This window comes from Silene latifolia, chromosome 5 (genome assembly GCF_048544455.1).
Source record: "Silene latifolia isolate original U9 population chromosome 5, ASM4854445v1, whole genome shotgun sequence".
NCBI lineage: Eukaryota > Viridiplantae > Streptophyta > Magnoliopsida > Caryophyllales > Caryophyllaceae > Silene > Silene latifolia.
Genome location: NC_133530.1, coordinates 31823044 through 31835351, shown reverse-complemented (window position 1 = coordinate 31835351; position 12308 = coordinate 31823044).

Sequence of the window (12308 nt, the reverse complement as noted above, 5' to 3'; positions counted from 1 at the left end):
GTCGTTTTGGCAGTAATTAGAGTACATTCGGAGTCCGGGTCAAAAACCGTCTCCATTTTCTGATAACCGTTAAATCCCGAGTCAGAATATTCTGGAATGTTCCGGATATTTCTATTCCATATTTTAACAAATTTTATCTTTTGGCAAATAATATCCCGTAATATTCATAAGATAATCGAATTATTTCCGTCCTACCATAACCCAAACGCGGAAATCTTTCTTCAGCAGGAGGAAACCTCCTGGGAATAGACGCAGCAGGCGCTGCGCCTCTTCCAAGAGACGCAGTGGCTGCTGCGCCTTTTCCCAGGCCCTTCTTTGCATGTCTTACGTATCTTTTTCATATCTTTCCGAGATTCACTTCCAAAGAGTCTCCGAAACCCTAATTCCTTCACGTGATTAGTATAAATAGGAGCTTTCGCTCCTCATATTTCTCACGCGAGTGTCCGCCCTTCTCTTCTCCCTTTGCATTCTAGACTTTGTTCTTACTTACTGGCGCCTACGTGCTTGAACTTTCGACCACGTAAGCTCGGATCTTTCCGGGTACCAGCCTCTCCGTTGCATGACCGACCAATTTGACCAACTACACTCAAATCAACTTAATTAATCAATCGTTTTCCTCTTACGAGGGCACTTTCTTTGCATTCGCGTCGAGCATCACTAATCGATATCTTAGTCCTTCTCGTTTCGTCAACATGTAAGTCTGAGGGTGTATAATCCTTATTTATTTATTGTATCATCAATTGTAAGGTTTACGTCGAAAATACCATTAAAACCGATCTCTAAAACCCTTTGTTAAAACCTGTTTTTGCGGATTTCCAGTAGATACCCGTCGAGAAAAGACGCAGCAACTGCTGCGCCTCTTCGAAGGAGCGCAGTTCCTGCTGCGCCTCTTCGTGAGGCTGCCGCAGTTCCTGCTTCTTTTCTTCTTCGTTTGTCCTCTGTAATTCGTGTTCAAATTCCTTCCTTTGTTTGATTCGTCTGTTAATTCTTCGTCGTAGTATCATAATAACCCACATGTATTATAATCATTCATTCATTAGTATGTTTTAATTCATCATAAATCCGACTTAAATCCCAAGTAATCCATATTTGCGGGTTTTCGTCATTAAATTCAAACCCGGATTTTAGAGATTCAATTTGTTCATATTGGGTTTCTGGAATTCGTCTTTGATATAATTTTCATTTGTTTATTCGCATGTTCATTGCATATTCGTTGTATATCCGTCGTATTTAGCCTAATTGACTTATTTCAATAGAGGACTCATTAATATTTTCATTATTTCATATGATTAATCCGTTTCCGATTTCGTCCCATCCATGTTTATCGCTTTTATGACCATCATTCACATGTAATTAATCTATTAATCACTTTCATCCGAGTAAATATTATCAATCAATCATTAAATTTACCAATCGACATTAACGATTTGCAGTTCGGCTTCACAGAACTCACCACTGGAATGACGCAAAGAATCGCGCGCCTCTTCAGAGGGCGCGATCTGCTGCTACTGTTCTAGGATGATTTCTGTCCCTGAACTCCGTTTCTGCCTTGACCTAGTTTGTTTAGTCTACGTATTAATTAACTATTATCCGTATTATCACTTTCTGTTTCGTTCGTTAATTTCTTTTCATTCCTTTATTCTTTTATTCCTTTTTCTCAAATTATCCGTTTTGAAGGTATTTTCGACATAAATCGCCTATTCCGTTGTAATTATTGTAATTTATATTTATTGTATTCATAGTTATTGTATTTCTTTTATCATTTGTATGCTTTCACATGTAAACGAGCATTAAATCCTACTTCGACCCAATTGTGTGCTAATTACGTGTCAACCGACTTAGTCTAATTCTCACATGCTAGGATTAAAACTTGGATGTTGCATTGCATGCATATAGCCGACGATATATCAAGTATAGACAACTTCCCTAATCATTAGTAGAGGCCGCTATCGAGGCGGGCGGGATTAGGTGTTCGATCAAAAGAGCTTCCTAATACGTACCCTCACCCCTTACTCCAGATATCTGTGAGCACCCGTGTTCATTGGCATCCACGAGAGTCATTCTAGACATAGAATGCTAAGGGTAACGATTGCTTAGTGTTCATGTCACTACTTTGTGTCTTGACATGACACGCGGTATTCGAACGGTTCCAATTTCCCATAAAAATTGGTGGCGACTCCATACAAAATGCAAACGCTTGTTTCGTTTCTCACCAAGCGCCCCCGTGGGCGGCCCGCTGTCCACATGGTGTTCATATATTTTCAATCATCATTTTATGCCAAATTTGATATTTATTTGCATTTAATTTCAATTCACTGCGAAGTTGTTGAGTATGTCTCAATATATGTGCAATTGTGCACTTAAATGCCAAACTCATTGAATGATAAAATTATGATTAGCTATTTAATATCATATGTGCTCAATATATGATTTGATATAGCCATATAGATAGGACACCCTTAGTGTCTCGTATAAATTGGCAAGATTGATCATGTATTAATATCCTTTCCGGACGATATTATTCTATTGAGTAACCATTGTCATCTTCTGCATATTTACGAATAATTTAAGATATAAGAAAATGAAGAATTTGACAAAGATAATTACAAATTCCAAGTCCTAAATCAAAATCAAAATGAGGTAAATAGAAACGTGATATGTAATCAATATTCCCCAATCGTAATCCAAGTTTCACGTATAGATGAAATCAATCCTAAATTTATTGTTAGTTGCACTGCTTCTATAAAATTAGCAGCCCCTCATTACCTTTTAATTGATTAATACAAAATTGTGAATTCAAGCGAACACAAGCCTCTTTACAAATCAAAAGTTAGATTGAGAGATTACCTTTATTGCTCCAATACACGAGAAATTGACGAATAACTACAATTCTCAATAGGTAATGGGGAAAATTAGTGGATGAACTAATCTCTTAGATTATATGCTCAATTAACTAGATATTCGTGCTGATAACGTGTTATAGAATAAGAATTAGAGAAGAAATGATAGAGAGAAAACAAGCAAATAGATTGAGAGAGGGAAGAGGGTTGGATATTATTCATCTCATATGGAGGTATATATAGTACATAGATGGAGGGTGAATTACAACCTAGTTACATATATATGGACTATACTGGATAGAAGCCCAATGGACATCCATACTAATTAATGTTTCATAACATATATATATATATATATATATATATATATATATATATATATAGGAATGAGATCAACTAAGTCCACCGCCTTTAGATAAGTCCATGAGTCCTAATTTTGTCCATTAGATTATAACAAAATCAAGGGCTGAGATTAAATCTCAAAATTAAAAGCCTATATAAAAACACAACAAAACCCTAAACTACCCATTTCACTGCCTCACAAACAAACATCTCACTTCTCTCTCTTCCTCCCCACCTTCTCTCTCCAACTCCACAGCCACCACCTTCGCCCCGCTAATCCACCACCCCAACACCACCACTACTCCTTTCTATTTCCCCGCCCCTCTAATCCTCCCTCTTTCCCCGTGCTCCCTCGGCCACCACGTACGCACCACTACCCCGACAACACCGGATCCGCCTCTTCGTCGCCACCATTATCCTCCACCAGCCTGCATACCACCGTCACTTTGCCGCCTGCTTCCTCTACTCCTTTCGTCCTCCACTGCCCTCCCGCCTATTTCCTCTCCTCGTTTTTGTTGTTGTTGGTGATGATGGCGTCAGGTGGCTGTCATGGCGGCGTTGGTGTTGTTAGTTGTTGATGGTAGTGTTGTTGGTGGTTATAGGAGGCGTGGTACTCGTTTTTTTCAGATTTTTTTTTTTTTTTTTTGTGAAGTCGGATGATGGCGGCGTTTGGGTGGTTGTTGGTCGTCGATGGTGGTGTTGTCGGTTGGTTGAGGAAACGTTGGTGTCTCAGATCTGTATTTTTTTTTCTTTTGTGAAGTCAGATCTGGTGTACAGTGACATGGACTGAAGTTACCTCCAAAAGACTAAAGTTATACAGATTGATGGTTGAATATATGAGTTAAAGTTACAACGCTATATGAATAAAGTTGCGTGTATATGGACTAAAGTTACGCTATGATATGAATTAATTATACTTGCTGAGAAATTCAATTTTAGTATAAAGTTATCATCCTAAAAAAAATAAAGTTTCAAATTTTATGACTAAAGTTACAATCGTAAAACATTAAAGTTTCATCCATAAAATTACAATATTTACATAAAATTTATAAAATCATTAAAATTAAATAAATTCAAATTTTTATATTAGAAATTGTCTAAAAAAATTAAAGTTTCAATTTTTAGCATTAAAGTTTCACTCGTAAAACATTAAAGTTACATTTATAAATCAGTAAAATTAAATAAATTCAAATTTTTATATTAGAAATTGCCTAAAAAAAATTAAAGTTTTAAATTTTAGCATTAAAGTTTCACCCCTAAAATATTAAAGTTAAATTTATAAATCAGTAAAATTAAATAAATTCAAATTTTTATATTATAAATGTCTAAAAAGAATAAAATTTTAATTTTAGCATTAAAGTTTCACTCGTAAAACACTAAAGTTACATTCAAAAATGAATTTTATATTATTAAAATAAAATTTTATAACATAAATTTTTATTTTTATTTATAAAATGACCTTAAACATTAAAGTTATAATTGTAAAGAATTAAAGTTACAATTCTAAATTAAAGTTTCATTTATAAAACAATAAAGTTTTCATCTTAAAATTTTTAAATCTCAACCATCAATCTAGAAGATCAATGGCTAGGATTAGGACTTAGTGGACTCACCAATTTAAGTGGACTCATTTGAACTTGCCTATATATATATATATATATATATATATATATATATATATAGAGAGAGAGAGAGAGAGAGAGAGAGAGAGAGAGAGAGAGAGGAGTTCTAATGAGTCCTCCTCTCAAATTGAGTCCATAAGTCCCTCTAAGGGCCTTTGGAAGGACTCAATGAATGGTTGAGATGCATTTGATTAAGAGCTATTAAAAAGAAAAGGAAAAAAATGTGGATGGTTGGATTGAGATGGGTGGTTGAGATTGAAAATTACCAAAAAAAATTACCACTAATCAAATTTCTATACATTAATTAATTTTTCTTTCTCTCTCTAGCCCCTAATTAATCAATTTTGAGTTTAAGATTTCAGAAGTATAAATGTAATGTTGTATGAGTTTTACAAGTGTAAATGTGATGTTTTACGAGTGTATGAGTTTTACAAGTGTAAACGTGATGTTTTACGAGTGTAAATGTAATATTTTAAGAGTGTACATTTGATTATTTGTGACGGAAATTTTGAATTGATATAATTTTAACATTTTACAAGTGTAAATGTGAAGTTTTAGGAGTGTAAATGTAACATTTTTAAGAGTGTAAATTTGATTTTTTGTGACGGAAATTTTGAATTTATATAATTTTAACATTTTACAAGTGTAAATGTGAAGTTTTACGAGTGTAAATGTAACATTTTTAAGAGTGTAAATTTGATTTTTTGTGACGGAAATTTTGAATTTATATAATTTTAACATTTTACAAGTGTAAATGTGATGTTTAACGAGTGTAAATGTAACATTTTTAAGAGTGTAAATTTGATTTTTTGTGACGGAAATTTTGAATTTATATAATTTTAACATTTTACAAGTGTAAATGTGATGTTTTACGAGTGTAATGTAACATTTTTAAGAGTGTAAATTTGATTTTTTGTGACGGAAATTTTGAATTTATATAATTTTAACATTTTACAAGTGTAAATGTGATGTTTTACGAGTGTAAATGTAACATTTTAAGAGTGTAAATTTGATTTTTTGTGACGAAAATTTTGAATTTACATAATTTTAACATTTTACAAGTGTAAATGTGATGTTTTACGAGTAAAACTTTATTCCTTTACGAGTGTAACTTTAGTCTTTTATAAGTGTAACTTTGTCCTTTACGAGTAAAACTTTAGTCCGACTACCAAAAAACGCCACTATCGTCGTCCTTCCCCACCAACTCATATCCACAAAAAATATGAGTGCAAATTTATATAATTTTAACGAGTGTAAATGTAAAGAAATACGAGTGTAAATGTAAAGAAATAAGAGTGTAAATTTAAAGAAATAAGAGTGTAAATGTGAGGAAATGCAAGTGTAAATTTAAAGAATTATGAGTGTAAATATCCACAAAAATTTTATTTTTTAGTCAATTCATATCAACCACCATGTAGTACAACTTTGGTAAAAAATACAAGTGTAAATGTAAAGATATCCACAGCAAGTCAACGTATTAGACAGCCTAACCGACGCAGCATGTCGGCCTGTCACTTGGGTCTCGGCTAAGCAACTAGCTAGCCGGGAGACATTACCGCGTACTCACATCCAAGTCCCCTCGGCATGGAGTCAACCAGGCCAGCCGGCCTGCCATGGGTCCCTCGGCCGAGGGTAGAACAGTCTTTCCACCTGCTCTGCCACTTGGCCACTACGTGACAAAAGGTGAAAGTCTATAAATACTCCACTTCTCTCATTGAGAAAAGGATCCGAAAATAATCAATTAAACACACTAATCTGGTATAAACTCCCTTATCTCTCTACAATATACTTTGTGCCAAGTAACACACAACTTAATCCCTTTTAAGTTTACTAACTTGAGCGTCGGAGTGAGTTCGCTCGGTACCAAGCCGAGCCCTCAGTTTGTTCATTGTTTCAGGAGAGGCCGAAAGGAAGAGTCAAGCAAAGTCATCATTCTACAAGCTTACGTGGTAACAAATCCTGCTCCGGAATTGCACCCGGAACATATATAAATTCAAAATTTTCGTCACAAAAAAATCAAATTTACACTCTAAAAATGTTACATTTACACTCGTAAAACATCACATTTACACTTGTAAAATGTTAAAATTATATAAATTCAAAATTTCCGTCACAAAAAATCAAATTTACACTCTTAAAATGTCACATTTACACTCGTAAAACATCACATTTACACTTGTAAAATGTTAAAATTATATAAATTCAAAATTTCCGTCACAAAAAATCAAATTTACACTCTTAAAATGTTACATTTACACTTGTAAAACATCACATTTACACTTGTAAAATGTTAAAATTATATAAATTCAAAATTTCCGTCACAAAAAATCAAATATACACTCTTAAAATGTTACATTTACACTCGTAAAACATCAAATTTACACTTGTAAAATATTAAAATTATATAAATTCAAAATTTCCGTCACACACTCTAAAAATGTTACATTTACACTCATAAAACATCACATTTACACTTATAAAATGTTAAAATTATATAAATTCAAAATTTCCGTCACAAAAAATCAAATTTACACTCTTAAAATATTACATTTACACTCGTAAAACATCACATTTACACTTGTAAAATGTTAAAATTATATAAATTCAAAATTTCCGTCACAAAAAATCAAATATACACTCTTAAAATGTTACATTTACACTCGTAAACATCAAATTTACACTTGTAAAATGTTAAAATTATATAAATTCAAAATTTCCGTCACAAAAAAATCAAATTTACACTATAAAAATGTTACATTTACACTCGTAAAACATCACATTTACACTTGTAAAATGTTAAAATTATATAAATTCAAAATTTCCGTCACAAAAAATCAAATTTACACTCTTAAAATGTTACATTTACACTCGTAAAACATCACATTTACACTTGTAAAATGTTAAAATTATATAAATTCAAAATTTCCGTCACAAAAAATCAAATTTACACTCTTAAAATGTTACATTTACACTCGTAAAATGTCAGATTTACACTTGTAAAACTGATACAATATTACATTTACACTTCTGAAATCTGAAACTCAAAACTGATTAATTAGGGGCTAGAGAGAGAAAGAAAAATTTATTAGTGTATAGAAATTTGATTAGTGGTAATTTTTTTTTGTTATTTTCAATCTTAACCACACATCTCAATCCAACCATCCACATTTTTTTACTTTTCTTTTTAATTGCCCTTAATCAAATTCATCTCAACCATCCATTGAGTCCATCCAATGACCCTTATATATATATATATATATATATATATATATATATATATATATATATATATAGGAATGAGATCATGTGAGTATACCTCATATATTTGAGGATTGAGGATTAGTGTAGGCCGTCCGATCAGAGAGATCCAATGGCTAGAGACTCACGCGTGTTTTTAAGGGCAATATAGTAATTCTGTTTAATTATATAATCCTCGACATAAGCTTTCTCCTTCATATTTCACTCATCCATTTCTCTCTCTAACTTCTCTCCTACCAAAACTCTCTGATTTCTCTAAATCACTCATGCGTGACATGATCGATGTTCGTCTCCTCGCTCTCTTCTTCGTCACATTCCATTTTCCATCAACAAAATTTATTATTGTCTTGCACTTACAATTTCAGGTTTGTTTCAATTTATTCCTCTTTTGATTTTGTTAACAATTAATTTTTTAGGATGATAATGTTTTCTCGTACGTATTCTTGATGGAGTTTTGTTGTCATTCTCAATTTTATAGCTACTCATCATGATATTCATGCTTTAACTGTTGTCTACCTTAAATCTAGGTTTAATTAGGTTCTCATATGATTTATTGGTATATCGCTTATAAATCTAGGTTTAATTCTAATATGTTACGAATTTGTTATAACTTTACTATTTTTGCCACGATTTATGTTCAATTGCACCTATTTCTATGATTTTTTTCGTTTTCGATTAGAATGTTTCATATTGTCCGGTTGTTATTTGATTGCAGTTTTTCTTCAATTAGTTCTTATCTCTAATTTCCCTAAATTATGTGCGCACTACTTGAAATTTTTTGTCTTCTTGTTCTCCTCTTCATCTTCTCCAACTTTCAATCAACAACTTCATTATTTCCTTATTTCTATCTCACGTTTTCAATCCGTCTTTGAATGCTTTCTGAGCACTCAATCTGGAATTAGATTGTGATGATTGCGAGAGCTCATGTACTAGAATCGATTGGTGTGAATATAAGTATGAGAAAAAGAAGTTAGTTATTCTTTGGCGAAAATGGTTTTTGGTGTGATATTGTATAGTATAACCCGTGATATTGTTTAGTATAACTTTTTGTGATATTGTTTAATTTGGTTTGTGACGAGGATTAAATGAATTTTTACTAGTTTTATTTTGTGTCAAATATTGAACTAGATGGCGGTGTTATAGCTAGACATAATGTTATTGGAGTGTGTATTTATTGTCCGGCCTCTTTGAATTTATTGGCTACTCTCAATGAGTTTATTAGCTACTCTCAATGAGTTTGTTATTAGTATTGTTGATTTGAATCCTGATACTCCAAAAGAAGTTTGGCCGAAATTGAACGAGTCACTCGATCCAAATAAGGCCAACTATTGATATTCATTTTGTCCAATTATCATATATCTACCAGAGACTTCCTACTAAAGAAACTCTTCCTAAGGATCTATATCCTGTGTTTTTCTTGTTTGTTGCTACACCTAGTGTCGCGTCTATGGCTTGGGCTAATATCCAAGGTTTTTTTGATTATGGAGCTTGAATTGCTTACTTCATTGCTCTCTTCCTCTACTTCTCACTAGTAAGCACTTCTCTTCTTCTTCTTCTTCTTCTTCTTCTTCTTCTTCTTCTTCTTCTTCTATTTATGCGAATCCTTTCTCATATAGTCAATTTCTTTTTATTTGTTTCAGTTAGCTGGTCGAATCACCTTCTTTTGAGGAATCAAGTAATATTATAGTTCTAGCAAAAAAATTCATTTAGCAATTGTCGGTTTGGGTCCTTTCAGTTGTATTATTCACTTATCCTATCTTTTGGGTTTGGTTATGTCCCTTCAATGGTTAAGAGTCGGAAAACTGGGTTTGAGTGGGGTAATTAGTAATTAAGGGTCATGAGTGCTAAGGTTTGTGTTATTTGTCTGGTAGATAATCTTAATGTTAGTTCACATTGCTGACTTTTCGGTCTTATTTATGTTCCATGATTCAATTTTTTTAGTTTTGCATGTTTTGTTTAACCCGGCAAGTACACATTTAATATCTTAGGTTAATTTACGTGATGAAATTGCAGATTCTCATTAGCATAGTGGGCATACGCATTCTCTATGACAGGAGCAGCCATGGCGACAATCCGTTGCTCAAATGAAGCGACAAGCAAGGTCACTCAAGCTATGACAATCATTATATCTGCTATATCTACACTCAATGTAGCTTCACTTCTTGTAAAATCTTTGCTTCAGGCATTTTTATCCCGAAACCTGTTTCTTAACGACGTTTCAATAGCCATCGTGACGGACTTCCTCAACCACACAAAAGGTGGTTTTATCTGAGAAATATCAGCTCAAATGCTAAAGACATCAAATATTACTTGAAGTTTGAAAGCAGTGAAAGCAAGGACGACTTGGAAGCGTCAACTTAGCCGCCTTTTTAAGTACTGTTGCTAGTTATATTTGTGGAAAACAAAGTTTAAATGCTTCACATACAGAGAGCAGTTGAAGTCCTCATTGTCGTAAAGACATCGAGATCAAGGTCAATAGTTGGCATATGTTACATGTATAAGTTGTTATGAAGAAATTTGAAATATTTGTTTTTTTTTTGGAGTTTGCGAATAGTGTATTGATTCCATTTTTTAATATTATTAAATAAACAATATATGTTTCCTAAAGTGTTTTATTTTTCGGTAGATAATATCACACGATTGTTTTAACAATTTCACAAGTTGTAGTAAACAATATCACACTTAATTACTAACAATATCACCTTTCATGACACAATATCAAATACATGAGTTTGAAAACAATATGACACTATTGGTTTAACAATATCACAAGATGTGATAAACAATATCACTGCACACTTTATAAGAAACAATATCAAATGATTTGGTAAACAATATCACACTACCGGCTTAATAATATCACAACACGTGGTAAACAATATCATACTTTATAAGAAACAATATCACCCTTATTGTGGTAATAATATCAAATAATTTGGTAAACAATATCAACTTATTGTGTTAATAATATCACACTCTCCTATTAACAATATCATAGATTTATATATTTATTTGCCATTTTCCAAACAGTTATAAGAAATAATATAACGACACAACAATATCACACTAACAAACTTCACAGACAATAATATCACACTTGGCGAAACAATATCACATTCACAAGGAATCTTGAAACCCTCCAACTTTTTGCTATTAAGAAACAATATCACGGCATATAAGATAAAATATCATTGTTGATTCTAAACAATATCACAAAATACCAGCAACAATATTAGTTTATGACAACTACATTAGATTACTATCCTTACAAAATTACACCAATCAATGTATATTCAAATAAACTTTTCTGCCAACACAATCTTAGAATACAGTTTAGTTCCTTGCTCTTCATCTACCTTTACCAATTCTTCAACCCCTATCTCTCGCAACACTCTTTTATCGTCTTTTAAATGTCTTTGCCTCTTGTCGATCATCAATATCATCTTCTCCACAATCAGCTCTTGGAGAGTTACGACGTGTGGGTATTTCAATGTTAATCTTAGGTATCTCATTAGCATCATACTTCCTCTTTATCGGAAAATCCACTTTTTTTACCTCCTCCTGAACAATATCCTCCTTCCTCTTTGTCAGAACTTCTTCTTTATTTTCCTTGTTTTTCCAATTTCTCTTCATGGTGGTCCAAAATTCCTTCTTGTTTGTTGTGAAATCTTTAACATTTTCGATCAAAGGAGTAACCCACATTCAAGGGATCAGGTGCATGAATGGGTTTATTGGTACCTACAAACATCGAAATTATACATTACATCTGACAAAAGCAATATAATTAAGAAGAGAAATCATTACAATTCAGTCACGTAGTTACTCCTACATATACAAATTGAAGTATTGAACATAAGAAACACAAATAGTCCTTCTTGTACTCTAGAAATGACCTTCTTTTATTTTGTTGACTAATTCATTGAAATTGCTCCATTACTTAATTTGACAACTTTTGGATATATATAAATGTATCTTATACCCTTAGTCCCTTACAGTTTGAGTTCAAGTAACACATGAGTGTGACATACTTAACCATTAATTTGATTCAATCTATTTTTCAATAAAAATATGCTCTACCAAAAACCAAAATGTGAAAGTATTAAAATAACATGAGAAGAATTACCTCACTTCTACTGAAATGTTCATGGAGTGCAAATGATATTCATACCAAAGAGAAGTGGTACATTACTTGCAGCAAGCTAATGAATCACATTTCAAAACAAGAGGAAGCCTATAAACATGGAAA